Below are 20,521 nucleotides of genomic sequence, written 5' to 3' on the forward strand. Positions count from 1 at the left end.
TAAAATTAATAATGGCTAACTGACAGAGGTATCAGCTGATTTACTGGGTACTGGCTAAACAGTCAAGGGCACATCTTTTGTACCTTCAGTATGCATCTTTCACCTGGAAACATGAATAAAGTATAAGGACCTTAAGGACCTACTACTATGAAAGCTCATTTAAAGGTACACCACACTTTTCCAGGTAAAACTTGGCTCTTAATGGTACTATTCTAGCAACAAGGAAAAGGAAAAGTTTGGTGTCTTGTCTTCTCTTGCAATGATAAGGCAAAGGCCTCGTCCGAAAAGACTCCAAGACAGAGAGTGACATCATCTCAGAGCACCAGTTTTTTGTTTGATGGTAACAGGAGAACGGGTGTGCTCTTATTCTGCTCTCTAAGCTGGTAAACTGACACTTCCTGCCACCACACAACCTATCAAGGCCAGGTGGGTTTCCAAACAGCCAGCCAATACTAATGATACTCAGATGAACCTCGATTACTCGATGTACAACAGAATCACACTGGCATTTATATATATATGAGTGCAAAGTGATATGGAGGGATAAAGGGATAATGCAAGGATGGACGGATGGGAAGAGAGCCGTGGACAAAAGCAGATGGAGAGGATTAGGGGATTAGGAATGAGCAAAAGATGTCAATCCCGAACCCACACCTGACAGCGAAATATATGTTTCAATTCTGGTCAATGATAACCAACAAGCAATGGTACACTATAAGGGGGCCAGGCACTTGTCAGGTATCCGGGAAAAAAAAAAAAAAACAATTTCACAACTTGTTTACACACTTCTGGATGAAACTACGCTTTTGCAAGAAGTCTCAGGATCACCTGCTCCTGCATCCAAAGAGTGAGTGGCACGGGCAAGTGTTGGCACGACCAGCTATCACGTTCTGCTGGCTCCACAGGCCATGCGGCTCCTGGATCAGTTTCAGTGCAGTGGAGATGAGGAAGGAGGGGTAGTGAGTGTGGGAGGTGGAGGCTTGCTAAAGGTGGGGGCTGCTGCATGACATGCAGAGAAGGATTCACAGAAAGGAGAACCTTGGAAGGGGATTCAGGCTGAACTGGTTTGACAGCTCGTCCCTCTAATCTCCTCACCTTATCTCTCCTTCTACTTAATACCATCTCCCCTCTTCTCCTGCTTTTGGTACTTTCTCGTTAGGGGTAAGCGATAGGATGCCTTTATTCTGAGGAAATACAACGTGACACAACTGTTGCTTCATTCGTAGATAAAAGAGTAGATGCTAACCTATTGCTCCTTTTCACCAAGAGTATAATCATTCCTCCAGTTCCTTGCTAAAAAGTTTTCATAAGACCTAAAAGGGGGCAGGGTGTAATAAGCAAGAAGTGTTTCTAGATCTATAATAAACATATAATTTCAAAATACCGTAGAACAAACACTTTTTAACTCTGTGCAACAAATATGGCTAGTTTCCTTATGCTAGCCTTTTATTTACATTTTTCTGGCCCTGAAATAGGCTCTACCCCAACCAAAAACATAGTTGCACACACCCACACTGCAATCTTCCCCCTTTTCCTGGAAACTAACACACAAAGCATGTAAAAGAGTTACTGGTGTAACAAGAAGGCTTGTCAATTTTTTTTCCAGCTGATGACTCAAAGAAAAAAAAAGACAATCTGCACCTTTAATATGCACTATCTCAGAAAATCAAGGCTCAAAATTTTTTTTTATATCGCACATCCCCGGTTCTCCGTTCCCCTTCGCCCTTTCCTCTCCTCTTGCATCTTGTGTTTCATCATTTTAAGTGGTCTTCCTCTCACTTCCTGCACTTCACAGCCTTCTGCACCAGCAGCACTGAACCCCTCATTGAGCAAAATGTGTGACCCAGTGTTCTGAACCCCTCGAATACACAAACACGCCGTGGGCCGACTGCTCTGTTGCATTAATCAGAGTGCAAGGATACATAAACCCACAGCTCACGGGAATACACCGAACTCATTTAGAACTGCCTGGTTACTTAGCAAGGCCAGGGAGAAAGAGAAGCAGAAAAAGAGAGAAGGAAACAAACCCAAATAGAGAAGCGAGAAGCAAGAGCGTGAGTGAATACAAGCAAGTGTGTTTGCATACTGGGTGGACCATCCCTAAGGGGTTAACAGAGAACAGCAGGGGAGAGGAGGTGGAGGAGGAGTGAGAGACAGAGAGAGAGAGAGAGAGAGAGACAGGAGGGGGAGCGGAGCAAAGAGAAGCGGCACTCAGCTGTCATTTCTAACAGGTGGCCTTGACGTGACCTTTGGCTTTCTTTTGCATACGGTATACGTGTTGGTTTAGGCAGTTCTGCCGGGAGCTCCAGGTTAAAGAGAAGGGGGTGGATGGGAAGGTGGGGTCTTCTGTCGCTGGGAATGACAGTCAGCATCCTTCATCTTTTGAGTATCGGCCTAGCAGAAGGATAAGTGTCTTTTAATCGGCTTAAATTGTCTTCTCTTGCTAAGCAGAGACAACTGCAACCCAACTGAGCGGCACACACCTGACTCGCACACACACTCACAGAGACGCCGAAGTGACGGCTTTCACACAGCTGCCGTCCTGAGCAGAACCTCACGTTGCACCATAACGGCTGCTGAACTCCTACCCATTTCCAGCACTGCGCATTCCAGGCTATTTAAAACACAGGCCCGGTGCACACTTACCCCAGCATACACGTCTGATCATTATTTTACCGTTATTACCCCGAGATCTCTCGCTTTATAAACACAGATCAAATTACAGACATTTTGATCTTCAAAAACTTTGTTCATGCTTGCAAGCGACAAAAAAGTGACAGGTGACCGTTCATTTCTATGCAAGAGCGCAACACACAACCACGATTTCAGTGACAGAAAGAAGTGACAAACCGACAAACGACCTCTGAACAGAAATATTCTCAATTCTGTGCAAATCAGGTACGATACAGTAACACGACAGATCCTAACGATTCCTCGGACCAATCCTATGGCGAGCGCATGTGGTCCAACATTTCTTCAGTTCAGTTCACTCCCTAGCAACATGTATAAAGAGCTCCCATATGCTCCCATATATAGTCTGAAGCAAAAAAAAATAAATGAAGAAAAAAAAAACAACAACAGCAAAAAAAAAACTTATAACCATGGTTTCATGTTATGCTGTCTCATTAAACATATATAGAGACACTGTGAAAAAAAAGAAGCTTGGAAGGAAGTAGCAGAGATCGCTGGTGTCTGTGGTGAGTGAACATTGCTCGTACAGTTAGCTCCCTTTGCTAATCTGCCAACAAAGCTAGTACAAAGCCTAGCATGTGACGTGTAAATCAAACAAATACATTTTAAACCAAAGTGTATAAATCGTATAGTGGGCTGTAGGCTCAACATACCGTTATTACCGTTTCTGTTTCTCATCAGAACTTAAAAAAAAAAAAAACCCACACACCCACAGGTGACAAAAGTCTCACTCACTGCAAGCCCACAAGAGACAAACTATAAGCGAGAGGAGCGATTTGTTGCTTGCTAGCGTGAATGCAGGGTAAGGCTGAGGTACAGCATCACAGACAGCCAGCGTCTCAGGTCCAGACAATACATCAGGAAGGCAGAGAGCTGAAGTAGGTCAAAAAGTGTGTCTGGCAATGGGGTGTGTGTGAGAGAGAGAGAGTGTGTGAGTGTTTCTGCTCTGTCTCTACTGTAGAACTCATACTCTCCCACTCATCTGCACACACACACTCGCAGTCTATATTTCTGTCTGTCGCTCTTATTTCACTTCTCTCTCCCTTCCCCCGCTTCTCAATCTCACCGTTTTATCTTTATCTTCTGAGGCAAACCTTCTGTCAATCCCATTTAGCCACCGTCTCTCATACACACAGCATCAGTATAACATTTCTGACTCTGTGTAGTGCACAGACAGACCTCAGATTCATGACCGAAAGTATTAGCTTTGCTCAAGAGGGGGAAAAAAAAGCATTTTAAAGGGCAATAATAACTTGTTAAACTGTCCTGTAAATCAAATGAGCTACCAGATGAAGATAATTACAAACTAAATAAGAGCATCTGCAGTACATCATCTAGAGCGTCTGCATCAGAGCTCGTCTCGAGCCAGACTTTAATGTACCAGTAAACTCAAAAACTATGTAGGTTTCCTCCAGGTTCTTTTTGCAGGAGAACCGGTGACTCTAAATTGCCCCTAGGTGCGAATGAGTGTGTGAATGTGTGTGTGATGTCCTGTGATGGACTGGCGTCTCATCCAGGGTGTATTCCCACCTCACCCCCAGCGTTACTTGGATAGATCCAATATAACTTGACCAGAAATCTTACTGAAGATGAATTAATGATTGATTGTTTCCATGCCCTTGGAACAATCACATCAAATATGTGCTAATTATTAGAGAGCAACATGGCAACTTTTAGCCAAAGAACACACTGCTGAGGAGATGAAAATTCAGAATGAAATTAAGGTACTGAAATGACTATTGTGCCTATGTGGGATAAGAGCAAAGCTATACTAGCTGTTAGCTATCCGGCTAGCTAACCAAGCTAGTGTTAATGATGAACAAAATAGATAAACATATATAAATTATTGCCAATATGACAAGGTTATATGTGCTCAAAAATTTAAATCTTACATGTGCATATTAGTGTAGTAGCAGTTGACTAGCCAGCTAGCTACTGCACTTGGGATTGCTGGATTTCTAATTTGCATATCACGCATAATCATAGATTCTGGATAAAGATGTTTTTGGGTAATGATTTTCTAAAGCCATTTAAGTTTCTTGACATGGTAAACAATTTATTATTTTACATATACAACTACACTTTAAAATTCACTTTGGCAGGACTTTTTTTTCACACTAATATAGCGACAACTTTAAATAAATATAGAACCTCGAACACAAAACAACACAGTGTGAAGAAAAGAATCAGACTTTCTCCTCTCAGATCGGCTCTGCAACAGAGCCGGCTTTCGATCAAAGTACACGCCACGTCGCTGAACGGAAACTAACACAGAACAAGACAGTGCAATGAATGAAAAATGAACAGTTCAATGAATCCAAAGAAGCTCCGCCCACTAGCCACGATGGGAGACGCTGTGTGGCCGACTCAGCCGGGGTGATCAGGTGACTCTTCCTGGCCTATAGGAGTGTGTGTAGCCAGCTAAAGGCTGGAATGAGTGAGAGATCTTTAACCCCCACACATACTGTATAAAAAAAAACCCCACAGGAATCATACGGACACTGTCAGTTTACTACTAAAGTGTATGCTGTAAAAAAAAAAAAAAAAAAAAAAAAAAAAAAAAAAAAAAAAAAAAAGGTGGGTTCTTCCGTGTAATCCTCAGTCATGTAGCCTCTCTGGTTTGCATTAGGAGTGGCTAATTCCCATCGTTCTCTTACACTGTTATCATGTGAAATAAATGGCAGCTCTTACAGACACTCATATCTCGGCAGGTCGGAGCACTAATAGATGGCAGCAGCTTTCCACAGCCACTCCATGCGGCCAGAGTCCGTAGGAAATCTTTAAAGTTTCAAACATTCCTAATCTTGTGCACTTTGGCCTCTCGGGCGTGCTGATGAGATTTAGAGCAATTTATTCAGCACACACAGCTTCAGACAGTTAACACAGAACTGGATTGTGATTGTGATTATTTGACGATGCAATAGCAGTGCTCATTACTAACAGCTCTACAAAAGAAAACCGAATGTGAAACTTTACACACAATGGCATCTGGATAAAAAGAAGATTCCATCCTAATAGAAACATCACTGTAGCTCATTTAAAAGTGATTAAATTATCTTAATATCAAGCTGCATGAGTCTTTTAACTGGTTAAACACTAAATATCAAAAGAAAATCTCACTCTCATAGCTTTAGTGCTGTTTAGTGTATGTGTGTGTGTGTGTGTGTGTGTGGAAGCATGGCAGCCCCTGACCTCAGCTGCATGTGCAGGATTTACGCTGCTATGCCGGGCCATGACAGGTCGGAAGGTGAAGAAGATATTTGCAGTAACAGACACTGATGCTACTTTTTTGCATCTTCCACCCACACAAGTGTTCATAAATAAATTAGGGCTGAAATACTTATTTGGCCTGTAGATAAATAATGAATATTAATAAATGCATAATTTATACTTTTTCTGTCACTGGTATTTAATCTGATTTACACTTCTTAGACAATCAAAAAAAAAAAAAAGCCAAAAAAAAAAAAAAAAGCCAAATCTAAAACCACTTTCTATTCACTATATATGCTCAATACATCGGTCATTATAATGCTATTGGAGAACTATGTAGTGTACTCTGTGCACACTAGAAAAGCATTTGAGATTCAGCCATATATATTGTAAAATTTCTTATATAGACACAAATATACGTAAAATTACTTATAGGAGATGTGTTATGGAATTGTGCGTTGTTCTATTTAAAAAGAAAAGTGATACATATTTGAAAAATTGTGAAAATAAAGTATAGGATAAATGACATCAAGTAACACGAGGCTCATTTAGTTGAACAGTTTGACAAATACGTATTAAACTATACTTAGCCATTAACCCACATTCCACAAGGTTACTTAATAAAAATTTTAATAGATGCTGAACAGTGAGGTTTTTCCCCATCAGCTGTAATATGGATTACTTTTACTACCCTGAAGATGGCAAATAAAATGCTCAGTCTGTGGAAGTGCATTTTACATCACCGAATTACACCAAATCAGGGCTAAATTTGATGAAATACAAACTAACATTGAGAATGTTGCTCTTGCCATGCAGGCTAGCTGAGCATGTCCTATGCCCTGTGATAAGGGAGTTAATATTTACTGCAACCCTGAGCTGAACTGGGCCAGAGAGGCGGCAGAGGTGAACTTTGCCTCGTTTATATGTTTTCTCCACCTCCATCATGATCATTCACTTCTTTTACAAGACGTGTTACATTAAGAAACAAACAAACAAAAAAAAAAACTAACTCCAACACAAACAAGTCCAGATAACTCCTACTTAAACCACAGGAGATAGAGTAAACAGTGAGATGGAGTACAGATGAACTGCTAAAGTGGGCGTAGGTGTCATCAGATCCACTCTAATTATTAGATCGAGTGTCATCCTTTCTGCTCAAATGCTGTGAAGGTAAATAGAAATGTAGGACAACAAATGACTCAATGTGTTGCTCTATGTGGTCACCGTATGACTGAATGGCTCACACCTGGTCTTGCCATCGTTCATTTCCATCGTATATCCACTTCCCAGATAAGAACAGGTCCAAAAAAACCCAAAACAAAACATAAAATTTGGCCTATCTTTAGCTTTGGATACTGATGCAATCAACAAAAGATGACAACCAGGAAAGGATGGACCCCGTTCTCCAGCTGCACACAGACTCTCCTGTATCGTGTTGCTAGAGACGGAAGCGATCTGCTTTTCACCTCGCTGTTTTTGGTCCATTGTCTTCGTTGCTACGGGGCATTTAGACAAAAAAGCCTGCTAAAAGAGATGCTGAGCTCAGATGAACCCCTGGGGACGAGGGCTGCGTATTAGCATTCTTTGGCTAGCATGCTTGTTCATTATCTCTAATTATATTGACCTCCTTGAAAAGAAGGTATAAGGTTGAAGAAATACATTGCTTCATGCTAAACCTGTCAAATTGTGTACATCAGCACTACATTCATTAGTGTTACAATTTAGAGAGAGGAATGTACGGTAGTGCAAACAGGCCTTCTGTGAAGCGGACTCATCAACAAATACCTAAATACAGGTGGAACTACATGTTTTTGACATAATCACACAAATAGCTATGTAAGAGCAAGGAATATGAGGAACACACACAGGTAGAGTAATGCTGTTGGAACAATGAGAATATGCAAATATAAAATTATTGAAATTAGAGCCTGCTCTAATTTAAAAAACTATTTAAAAAGCACTGAATGTGACGTTGAACTATTTAAAAAAATCTATAATAATAAATTGTTTGTTTTTTTAATGCTTAAACACACAGAAACCAAGGCTGGACGATACCACCATATAAGATTGAGATCGTGAAAAATTATTATTATTTTTTTTTTTTACTTCGAAATGGCAATTATAAGCAAACTGATATAATTTCTAAAAAATATTCCCCTCCTTATATATGAGAACATAATAATATAAAAGTATTAAACTTGTACTTTCAAAGGTTTATTTTTTAACTGCAACACAACTGTTTTGCAGGTAGCCTGTTAGCAAAGCTACATATCCTGATACATCTTGTTTATCGTAGAAACTTCTTCAAATATGGCAATATATATTTATTATATCTCTCACTCCTACTAGGAAAGTCTCTAAATTTTTACTCTCATTAAAAAAAAAAGCCAGACTCTATAAATTTACATAAATATGCAACTGGAAAAGCCCCCTCATGTCTAGCTAGCTGGCTAATTAGCTGCTAGAAAATTAGCCTTGTCACTGCTAGACACTGGATTTTTGTATCACAGTCTTGTTATTTTCTCTAAAGATTTAACATTTAAAAGTATTTAACATTTCCCAACCCCTTTCAAAACAAACCATAACAACTATCTTTTTTTAATCACTAAATTTAGCTGTGTTAGCTAGCAGGCCAGTTTGCTGCTAGCAAACTAGCCTGTTTTTGTCACTACCTGGATTTCAGTGTCTGTGTTTTGATTAGCTTTTTCATATTCCAAGACATTCATTTTCACAAATGAATCAAAATCTTCACCAACATCAGCTAAATTAGCTTTCTGAATAGCTAACTTCTAGTAAACTAGCTCACATTTGTTGTGTGGGGGATTTCACTATCTGAGTTTTGATTTGCCTTGTCCCTGTTTTTCAGGGATTAATTTCACAGCAGACAAAACAGCTAAGAAAGCATGTTCTGTGGATCATCATTTAGTGTTTTTCTTAAGAGACAGTATACATTTTCAAGCTCTTTTTTTCTCAAATGTAATGAACAAACTGTTCTGAACAGAATTCATCTGAGTTTAGCAGCTGTATCATATAGTATCACATTTTTGTTCTACACTAACATTAGCTAGCTAGCTAAGGATGCAGGTTCTCTGGTTAGATGTTTCTAGAAATCACATCATCCTTTAGTATTTTGCATAACAGACACTACACATGTTCAATCTAATTGAGATTCTTCTTCTGTACTGAAGCAATCACTGTTCTGAATAGTAATGTGAGTTTAGCAAATGTAGTATAATCATATTTTTCACATACTTCTGTATGTTGCATAACAGGCATATATTTTCAAGCTAATCAGGGTTTTTTTCCTCTCAAAATTACTAAGGTATTTACCATTTTGAATGGAATAAAGGTGAATTTAGCACATTGTATGGTAACTAATTTGACCAAAGCACCAATCTATATTAGAATAAACAAAAACTGGCATCCAAGACAAGTTAACCATTTAAAAATTACGTTTTTGAGTGCAGGGCTACTTTAAACATCAACCATTGCAGAAAAATGGTAAAAAAAAAAGGCCTTTACCCACCACTTTGACAACATTTGTGCTTAATTGATGGTTAATGTACTATTTCAATTATTATGGTGTTAGGTCTGGTGTTAAACAAACACTCAACTTTAAATTAGCAAGCAAACGATAGGGGCTAAATATAAGCCTTTAAGTGCGCTGACCTTTTGAAAGAAATCTGAAATAATTATGACAGTCTAATAATAAAAGTCTGAAGCTTTCTAATTGCACCATTGAAATGGAGGATGGCAGACTCTTCGCTGGAAGCTGAGAGCCAAAGCAGAGAAACATCTGTTTCCCATTGCACATCTCACTCAGAGACTCAGAGGAGGATCTGGCCCGAGCTTCTCTTCTCTCTTACATTTCTCCTCACCAACAAACCCGATGCATTCTGTGAATGATTCTCTGTCCAATAGGGTTGATACAATGACACAAACGTGTGGACATCTAAATGCAACAGCATCTCGAGGAGGAACTCTGCTTAACCCTGTAATACGGACTTACTATTTCCACATACATGACTCTACACCGAAAACGCCTCCTTCACGCCCATCCACACAACGAACATCACTGTCTCATCCAGCAATTATGAGTGAATGAGCCTTGTGACAAGACTGACACTAACATTAGGTCATCAGCTTCTATTTTTGGATTCCTCCACCTCAAAACTGAGAGGAGTACAGTGCTGACCAGCAAGTGACCTGATGAAGAAGCACTGTATGTGTATTTAGATCTCAATTCATCTTTTTTTCCTCAAGCGAGCTAGTTGGAGGGCTCGAGAGCACAGACTGCCGCTTCAGGAGGAACAGGTTTCGCCGAGTTGCCACAGGCCTGCTATCCTCCCCCTCAGTCTCTCCCATTTTCCTTTCCACTCAATCCACTCCTCACTAATCCTAGAAGCAGGCTTAAATAATTGGCATAATGCACTGCTGATGACTAATTATTATTAACACAAACACGTATTTTCAGGCGGAAAACACCTGTGATTTCTCAGGTGAGGGCTAGCACTTCTGATTTCACAGGAACACCTACAAAATACTAGAGATTTGTCACAACATAACTTTGTGCATTCATTTAAGGACTCATGAACTGTAACTGAAAAATCCTGAATGTGATGCTGTAGGTACGCTTATAGATAAAGCCCATCAACTTCATCTTTTTGAGATGAACAGACCCCAAGTTCAGCAGGGCTGGGTGATGTGACAAAAATTATATCATGATATCTACGACACAATATACTGATCATGATATATAGTAGTGTCACATTAAAAACAACTGTGAACTTTTTTTTTTTGAGTTTGATGATAGGGTTATGTAACTATCAACTAACTAACTATAATAAATAAGTAAATAAATTTTTAAAAATATAGCACTATTGATAAAATATATGTATACAAAAAATATATACAGACAAAATAAAATAGACAAATAGGCAAATAATAATAATGCAATAAATAACAGCAGCGACAGAAGAAAATAATGAAAATATAAAGATTTATACTTAAAAGTGAAAAAGTAAAAAAAACGAGAACTAAGAAATATGCAAATAATGATGATAATCTAAATGTTAAAATATACAAATGTATAATATAAAAATACTGTGCCTGTAAAAGTAAAGCAATTTATAAAAGCTAGTGAAAAATGTTTTTTAGTTGTTTTTTTAAATTGATGAATGAAGCCTCATAAATGTTTGTTGGCTTTGGTTTTAGATCTCTAGTGATGCTTCACTACTCTAAGTTTCATAATAAAAGAAATAAAATTATTACTAAATTTCAATATCAGTGCAAAATTTTAATCAAATCAACTATTTCCACAGAATTATTGCTATAAAAACATAAAAGTTTTCTGCAATTCCTGAAATATATATAAACATGGTATTGTAACAATTTATCAAAATATCATATGGCCCAGCCCTAACTCTGAGCAGAAAAATAATTTTTTTTAAATCACATGCTCAGCAAAGGCAACAGAAAATGATGATGCGTTTCCAACAGCTACAAAGAAGCAGCAAGATTACATCAAACATCAATTCCATTCTCATTACCGTTTATCTTTTTTATTAGTATACCCAATCTTTTTTGAGATTTTTCATTAGATTTTTATATATATAAATGAAAAAATCCAGTCCGATCGAAATCCCACTACTTATTACACTATTTTAGAGTGTGATACACGAGACTCCAGCATCCTCCGTCTGTGCTCGAGACCTAAAAACCATCGCAGATCCACACATGGAGAGTCGCTGCCAGCTGACAAAACCGTTTAGTCAGCAGCCCGGCTCGGGCGAGAGGGAGGAGGAGGAGAGCGAGCGAGCGAGAGCGAGAGAGAGATAGAGAGCGAGAGAGAGATAGAGAGAGCACGAGGGAGGCCCTGCGAAGCTCACAGGAAAACAACTGTTTTAGGAACTTCCTGAAAATTGTCCTGGAGAGCAATTTTATTCATCCTGGAGCAACCATAATCATCCCAAATAGATCCTCCCACCATTCTTATGACGACAAACTGCAAACACAATACCAGTGAAGAAGAACTTCTCAGGCTAGCTAGATGTTAACATTAATATACTGCGTAAACGTTTATCAAAGTGGATATAAACAAATGAATTAGGACATCGCTTTTTATTTCAACCACACAACGAAAATTTTGTGAAACTCATAACTCATAATTTTCATAATGACTTGAAAGAAATCAATCCAAAACAAATCCATAAATTGAGACAATTAACTCTAGACATAGACTTGGAAGAAAAGTAATGGCACCCTATAAACTGACGACATGTTAATGTGTGGCTATGGTAGCTGATGTGCTGCAATGGCTGAGCTGCATTACTTCAGTAATGATGATTCAGTGCTCGCTGCATTACGCGCATTACACACACTGCATTTCATTGGTTCAAATGAAATATAAAATTAAAACCTGAAGGTGTTACATGGTCAATACATACATCAGCAATTAGTCAACAATTACAAATTTTATAGTGTAGTATACACTATATCCAAGTATAGCTACAGTTAAAGTTGTGAAACATCCCCAAAACAAGTTACTTCCTCTCATCACTTATGGTATAGCAGCTTTAAACAGTCATTCATATACTAGCATCTCTTTTGTTCTTAAGAAATACAAAGCACTGGCACTGAATGAAGTTTTCTTTTAGAAAATGTTACAGAGAGCTTCACCAAAGATGGCTAACTATCAACACACATGTTTATTAAAAGACGTTATTATAGAAATGATCGAGTGAATTAACATAAACCTGTGAATTACGCTGAAGCAGAAACTGTCAGAGCTGCTGTTGTAGAAAATTAGTCAACAATAGAACAGCAAAAAAAAAAAAAAAAAAAAAAAAAAAAAAAAAAAAAAAAGATAGCCGTTATGAATTACCGCCATTCGCCATTCGAGATCCCAGGCTCTGAGAGTCAGGATCGTTGATTTGTTATCACTGAAGTTGTGTAGTGTTTTATTTTGGCCAAATCTTCTGGAGAAATCTTTTTAAATAGTTTGTGGGATGATGAGATGTTTAATTTTGAGCTCTGCTGTGGGATTTCTCCTCCCTCGTTCTCACTCACAGACCAACTCTTCCCTGAGTAAACACAGCATTCAGTGACACATTCAGCGTTTGAAGCAGAAACTTGCTGCGTTCTTGGTGCCTTCTAAGTGGTAATTTGGAAGTTGTAATAATGTCATTTTCCACCTTGGCATGTTTGATGTGCAAAGTGGGCAAAAAAAAAAACCCCAAAAAAAAAAAAAACCCATAGATGCCTCCAAGAAAGTAAAGCTCATAAAAAGCTACTTTAACCGCACTTTTACAGTTACAGGCTTGAGTGGCTGTTGGTTCTGTTCAACTCTAGTGAACTACTGACAAATAGCAAGTAGCATTAGCAACAATCTAGTGGCTAAAGTTAGTGATAACTCACGGAAGAAACTGGTTATTGAGAAGACTACCCCAAGTTGAAACTGCAAGTTGAGGGGGTGTTTTCAGTGGTTCTTACAGGTTGTAGGTGGGGAATTACAAGTTGCAACTTTACCTCGAACACAACATGAGACACTACCGATGTTCACAGATGGAGTATGGTTTCAGAAAGGGACAGAGTAGGGCTTACTGTAACCAGCGTTTTCTACTTCCTTCATTTACACACACTGCTTCATTTCCTGTTATCCTTCTCCCATCTTACTGAGTCTGACTCAACTGATTCTGCTTTCCTGCATTTTCTTTCCCAACAATGTGACCTCACAAATCATACCACTAACTGTTTCTTAGCGTTTGTATTTTTGCTTTCAGTGCACTTCTAGACTTGTATAAGTTTGTAATAGTAAAACATACAGCTATATTATAGTAAGTATGCAATGAGCTTTATGAGAACAGCTCATCTCCTACACACAGGTAGAGTAAATCAGTCTACACCCCAGCACCTAACCAGCTCTCCAATGCTCTACGAGGCCAAGGGAACATAATCTTATCTAAAATAGATGGGTTAAAAATAGCACAGGAGTGAAACAGGATGCCCACCTCTCCTCTGAACGAGTGATCACCCATCACTAGCAGCTAAGGCATGGACATAACCAGCCGAACCAACCGATCTCCAGCTCTCCATCCACTCCTGCATCTAAACTTCCTCTAGCAGGAACAAATTTGTGCAAATGTTTGTAATCATAGTGGTTACTGACTTATACTTACTCCACTTAGAATGTTTACGGTCAGCGTAATCTGTAAACTGTTAGTTATTTGTTATTATGATAATAGCTTTGGTGAGACTGTACTGTAGAAAGTAAGGCTAGACAATACAGTGATAGACTTTTAATACAGTTTTAAATTGTCAATACACTTTTCTCAGATATTATGAGTATTGTCAGTAGATGCTGAATGAGTATAAAGTATAATTGAGTATAATCACATTTAAAAATGCAACACTATTGTTTTGTTAATAAACCTATCGTGAGGCGACTTTTAGAAGTGTCATGATATGATATATTTGGCATATCGCCCATCTCAGTAGAACGTTGCATGATGAAAATGAGCTCTTTTTTATTCAAAAATATAGTCCTAAATATTTTATTGCAAGCTGGAATTAGAGTGTTTCTGGATTTTTGGATGAATCACAGCCTTCACACACATCCAAGCAGCACAAATTTTTCTGGTCTAAAAAAAAAAAAAAAAAAAAAAAAAAAAAGGCCAATTTTTAACCAGATCACATCAAGGGTTTAGGAGTGAGTTTTTAATAAAGTGCTGGTATTTTGTTCATAGGATTAATATGAACCATTACATTCCTAAACATAAACCAGGACAATATTTGAACATAAAGAAAATAAATCTAAAAATTCAGCAGTTTTATATCAAACAGGACAGCTGAAAAGGCTACATACTTGTTGTGAAAAGTATTCACACCCTCTACCAATAAATCATTTTTTATCCTCATGGGTCACTTAGTAATGCACGTTTTTCATTTGCGTAGAAAAGACTTGATACTTTTTTTAATGACTGTTTTGCATGACTCTGGCTTACTACATTATAAGTATTACAAGAGAATTTTTTGTTTATTTTGTTATTTCTATATAGATAAAGTGAGTGAAATTCACTTGGACACTTTTGCAACTTTTCCTCCCAATTTCACTCACTGCTAATTCCCAACCAATGGCTTGTTCTCTCCCATGTCTCGTGTTTCCTCTGAAACATATGTAAGCTGCCACATCTTTTCAGACTGCTGCTCATGCTACGCCACACTTGCAGGAAATGCTAACTTCCACCTCTGATTGGTTAGTATCACTATAAGAGAGTAGAGCAAGAGAGAGAGAGAGAGAGAGAGAGAGAGAGAGAGCGTAATGCCATCAGTCCCAGCCAGAGCTCATGGGCAAGTTTGCTTTCTTGAAATGGCATTCACATGACGGTGGCATCGTAATGTTACTTTTGTAGGGCAAACACTTTTCTGGTGCATTTTGTAAAATGAGAATTAGCATAGTGGCACTCCAAAGTGTTTTCCATATACAAATTGAACAAGATTTTTAAAAAGAAATTCTGAACACAGGTCAGAATTTTAGAAATAACTGCAATGTTCTAGTAAATAATCGGTTCTGATTCGGTTTAATCCTGGCCAAACTTCGACTGGGGAAAAAAAGTTCAGGTCAGGCTGGAATTATGTACGAATCGTGAAGAGTTGAAGCCTGTGATTCTCCACTAAGCTTGTGAATACTCTCAACACTCAGTCATAACTGTATTGTACTCCTTTCTTTTTTTTATTCATGTAGAAATTCTGTTCTTGTTCGTTAATAAAGGTAACATAGCGTGACGGGGAACTGCACACTGAAACTTGTACTTGTGCAATGACGATATAACAGATGGTACTACAAAACTGAATCAAAAATCTGTTCTGGATGACTTGAGCTCCATTATGTCTGGTCTGAATGTTTCAATCCATTCAACACTCAGAGCTTCTATAGTCAGGCATGGCGGTGGAAGCGTAATTATATGGGCTTCAGAATGATGACCATAAACAACCCACCAGCACTGAAGGAGGTGGGAACTGTTCTGGACAATGGCACAAAATTGAGGCTGAACAAACAATGCCTCAAAATACACTGAGAATTTTTAGCATTGTAGCTCTACAATGGCTTAAAGTCCAAGATGCTGAGGCAGGCCACACAGCATGAAATACATGCTTCAAACTGCCAAGATTCCTCTTCTGCACTTTGAGACTTATCAGTGACGCTGCAGGAAACATTCTGAACAAAAGGAGCAACAACTGGGTGGCTCCTCAATTAGGGGTGGAGCTGTATTGGGGAAAAGAAATCCTTCTTAATGTATCACAGCATCTTTTTTTTTTTTTACAGTTACATATCATATGAAATGCCTCATAATAGTAAAGCGGCCTTGATTTTCACCTCTTTAAAAAGTAGGCAACTCTCTTTTAGTCCTGTAACTTACGTCATAGGACCAACTGCATCTACAAATATGTTACATCATCATCTATGTATGTATAACTAGCATTCCCACTATAACGATTTCACATTCACGTATCACATTACAGAACATCAAATTAAGTCTGAATTCAGTATTTGACTAACCTTTGTTACAGGGAAATAATCAATGACTGGGTGGTATGATGTGGCCTGGCATGAAGATGAGTTACTGTTACCACCACAAAGTTGATTATTTTCCAATAACAGCATGTCCTGAAGTGTTTTATTCCTCGTAAACCACAGCGATTTTTCCAACAATTATTTATTAATGAATGGCACATCACACTTTTATCCACACATAGTTACATGTAATGTTGTGGAACATCTGTGAGACAAGTTAGTTCCTGTTACTGCCACTGTAAACCGTTGTTCCCTCACCAGCCTCTTTTTTTCTTTCAAACTACAACCATGACTACATTAAATCACTAAAGCAAGAGCTTTCTGTGCACTCCATCTGTAGCTGTTTGCTCAACCGCGCCAAAAAACGAGATTCTCAAGACTCCTCCATCCACTGGTTTCGCCTGTCAGACTTGTAATTGTGCAAAACACGGTTCTTTATCCTTATCACCTCCTCCATCAGGGTTCAAAAACCCTGTAAGACCAGCAGGATGTCCAATACTACATCCTATACACTATATACTGCACCATTTTAAGAGTTTAGTAGCCATGTCTGAACACATGAAATCCAACAATGCCTTGCAACAGGTTAGTGTCTGAACAATATACTCTAGAGAGTACAAAATACTCATAATGCAGGTTGTCGTTGGTAGGGAATAATAACCAGAGCCTTATTTAAGACACAAGGTGACCTTAGACTGGTTAGAGCAATTTGAAAACCAAATTATTAAAGCTGCAAAGCATAGGCTTTTTAATTAAAAGAATAACAGAGTTAATGCCATCAAGAAGCTTGCATAGTGCAGATCCCAAATAGAAATCTGAACCTAATATTATGAGGTGATGCCATTTTAAGGAAAGCCAGTAGTTTCAAATTCCATTTTTGAACCCATTAGCATATCTAGAACATATGGCACAAATGTATGAGGTTTAAAATGCTGTTCCAGAAAGTTTTAAATATGTCTTTTCAAACACTGACACAACTGTTGTGGTCATGTACGAGTCATCAAAACTAATACGGACCAAAAAAAAGACGTTTAGGGGCCAAAGGTGATTAATTAACGTCAAATCCTGTATTGAAGAAAAAATATCCACCATGAATCCACTTACATATCAATATTTATAATGAATATCTGATCTTCATTTGTGCAAATGATTTATATTATGATTAACTTTGTTGAACGGTTTCCTGCATTACCCACAATGCCGTTCTGCTGACAGTGGTGCAGTGTGACTTCGCCCTCACTTCATCTCTACCTAAAGAGACGATGCGACGTCGTTTAAGTCTGTCCAGCTTTCTCACCTCCTTATCTGTTCACCAAAGCATCATGCTAATACTGCTGCCAACATCATCGTGCCTGTCATCTCATAGATCGCTAACTAGCAGAGCTAAGTCTCTGCCAGAACTCTGTGCAACTCTGTTGCATTGCATTCTGGGACCGATTTTGAGTCCAATGTTTGCATCAACTTCACTACTACTTTTTTTTTTGGTTTGTTTGTGTGATGTGATGCTTATCACGTATGTTTGAGATCATTAAAATGTTTCCTCCTGTGAAAGTCAATAGTAACTACACTACAAATATCACCCTGTGACATCACTGCGGGAAAACTTCTACCAAGAATGACAATTCAACATCAAGCAAGCAAATTAGCACCAGGATCGCTCGAGACAGCATAAATACATAACACAGCATAGCACATCAATATATTTCATGTGTTTCAGTGTGGAGTTTTCTTTTAAAGACTTTACTAGAGAGATCAGATTGATGGGTTAAGTGGTTGCAGCGTTACCTGTGTGTGGTGCTGGTGCTGGTGGTAAAGAAAGCTGAACAGATAGGGGTGTGAGTCAGTGTTGGTGGTGGATGGCGGTGCATCTGCAGGCCTCCTCTAGTGTAGAATTTCGTGACGGAATGTGAACGTGTGAACGTGTGAACGGTGGCTCATGCGGATGTGCGCTTTTCTGCCTCTCCAAAGAGGAACCATGATAGGCGGATGACGAGGAGGAGGGCACAGTGCACTCATCAAGGGAACATCAAGGAGAAGCCATGCACACGAGAGAGACAGAGAGAGAAAACCAGCCCAAAACCTTGGAAACAATGTTTAAACTTGCCTATGTGGTACAAGCTGAAAGTATTCTGAATATTTCCTAATGACTTCGCTCTTTTCTAAACTTCTTCTCTCTAAAGAAAGACCAACTTCCTCTTTCAAGCTGAACACGTTCCCAGTCCATAAACTACATCAGCCTAGGAGAGGACAGAGTGCATATAAATATCTCATGATGTATCCACACATCAACGCCACAAATCCAAAAGCGGACAAAAAAACAAAGAAACAAATAAACAGAGCTAAAGAAATCAACGTCCTGGCAAGGTCAAACCGTGTAGGGAAACGTGTAGATCCCCCCCACCGCGTCCGCTCCGACCAAAGTCCGGAGATGGAACTCAGATGCTCGACGGATCATTAACTTTTCACGTCAAATAAAGCTCAAGCCAAAGCAAGTCGCTCACAAAACCCATCCATGAGGTGTGTTTCCGTTTCTAGTCGCCCAGGTAGGCGAGCTACACGCAGGTAAAGCTGCTGGAAACGCCTGCTCGCATTCCTGCACGCTTTTGGAGGAGAGAGTGAAAGCAGGAAGAGAAGGAAGAGAGGAAAAAACACACACACACACACACTCACTCCGAACATCATCCTGGCGATCTCTCTCTCTCTCTTTCTCTTTCTCTCTCACTCTATCTTTTTTTTGTTTTTGTTTTTTTTTTTTTTAATTTATTTTCTTTAAAACAAACTCTAGGTCTTTAAAGATCTACTTTTGGCTTCATGCAGGATAAAGTCCACACCAAGCGCAAACGCAAGCACGAGGCGTCGAGATGAGAAAGAAAGAAAGAAAAGAAAAGAAAGAAAAAAGAAAGGAAGAAAAGTTTGGGGAAGTTGTTCGAGACTCACGGTGGAGTAGCTCCGGGCCGGCCAGCCTGCTGCGCTCCGTGATGATGGTGAAAAGCAGATGATGGACTTTGGAGAGAACGAAAGGGGGGAGAAAAAAAAAACCTCCCACTGCAAACTCGTTCCGGAGAGGAGCGCCCAAAATGGCGTTTTTAGAGGATGTGCAAAGTTCGTCGACTAACCCACACACATTTCTGTCCTCCTCAAACGCTCAAAAGAAAGAAATCCGTCGACGTTCCTGACGAAGATGAAGTAGAAAAGTGACTTTTTGGCTCCTTTTTCCGTCTTCCACACGCGTTCCGACGCAGCGCTGCTCCCTAAAGCTGATAAGCGGCTGCATCACGTGTTGCTCGTGCAGTCTCCAAGGGGACGGTGCTGGGGAGGCTGCGAGCATCTCTCCGGGAGGGGGTGGGGGTGCCAAAGTTAAAAGTTTTTTTTTTTTTTCTGCATTTTTTTTTTTAACTTTTATTTTTTTTTATTTTTTTAGGTGGCACTCTTAGCCAACCCACCGGTGCATATTTACTTTCACACAGAGGCGGTGTTGTTTCAGTCTTACTGAAAATGCAACAAGTCCTCGATCATACAGGAACAAAGTGCAAAAGTTCAAATCCAAATGCTTTATCATCAACTCATGTCCGTCTGCCTGGTTCATAATCACTTTCTCAGGAATTTATTCAAGGCTACTTGTTTAAGAGATAGTTAAAAGTTGTTTCCCCCCCTAATCTGCTACTGGTGAGCCCCAAGGGTGTATCCTGGGTCCTTTGTTTGTTTTATTATATAAGATTTTCCTAATATGTGTCTGTTACAATCTCAGTCCTCAGACTGCTTTATTTTCATTTTACAAATCCATTCATTCATTCATTCATTCATTCATTCATTTTCAGTAATCATGTGAGGGTCATGGTGGGTCCGGAGCCTATCCCAGGAACACTGGGTGCGCTCTATACAAATCTCCTCATAGTTTATTTCAGGTTATTAGGTTAAGATTTGTTCATGTTATAGTCATATGTCTTGTGCTTGCATCTATATGCTGTTCAGTTTACGATAATGAGTTCATTCATCTTTAATTAGCAGTCAGGGCTTTATCCTGGTCAGGGTTGTGGTGGATCCGGA

At 39.0% G+C, this 20,521-nt stretch overlaps 1 protein-coding gene across 3 annotated transcripts in view; it reads right to left on the reverse strand.

Annotated features, from left to right (window-relative positions):
• The window catches only part of rreb1b (ras responsive element binding protein 1b), a 43,922-nt gene that overhangs the window by 22,212 nt on the left and 1,189 nt on the right, over positions 1-20,521 (reverse strand). The window contains exon 1 of one of the 3 annotated variants that reach the window (XM_026940997.3): positions 19,412-19,777. The exons of 1 other annotated variant lie outside the window; for it this stretch is intronic. The gene's annotated coding sequence lies outside the window, so the exon portion shown is untranslated. Of the gene's footprint in view, positions 1-18,259; positions 19,312-19,411; positions 19,778-20,521 lie in introns of those variants that run through there. One more of the 3 variants, XM_026940996.3, reaches the window with a different exon arrangement.

The sequence above is a fragment of the Pangasianodon hypophthalmus genome, chromosome 21 (genome assembly GCF_027358585.1).
Source record: "Pangasianodon hypophthalmus isolate fPanHyp1 chromosome 21, fPanHyp1.pri, whole genome shotgun sequence".
NCBI classification, from domain to species: domain Eukaryota; kingdom Metazoa; phylum Chordata; class Actinopteri; order Siluriformes; family Pangasiidae; genus Pangasianodon; species Pangasianodon hypophthalmus.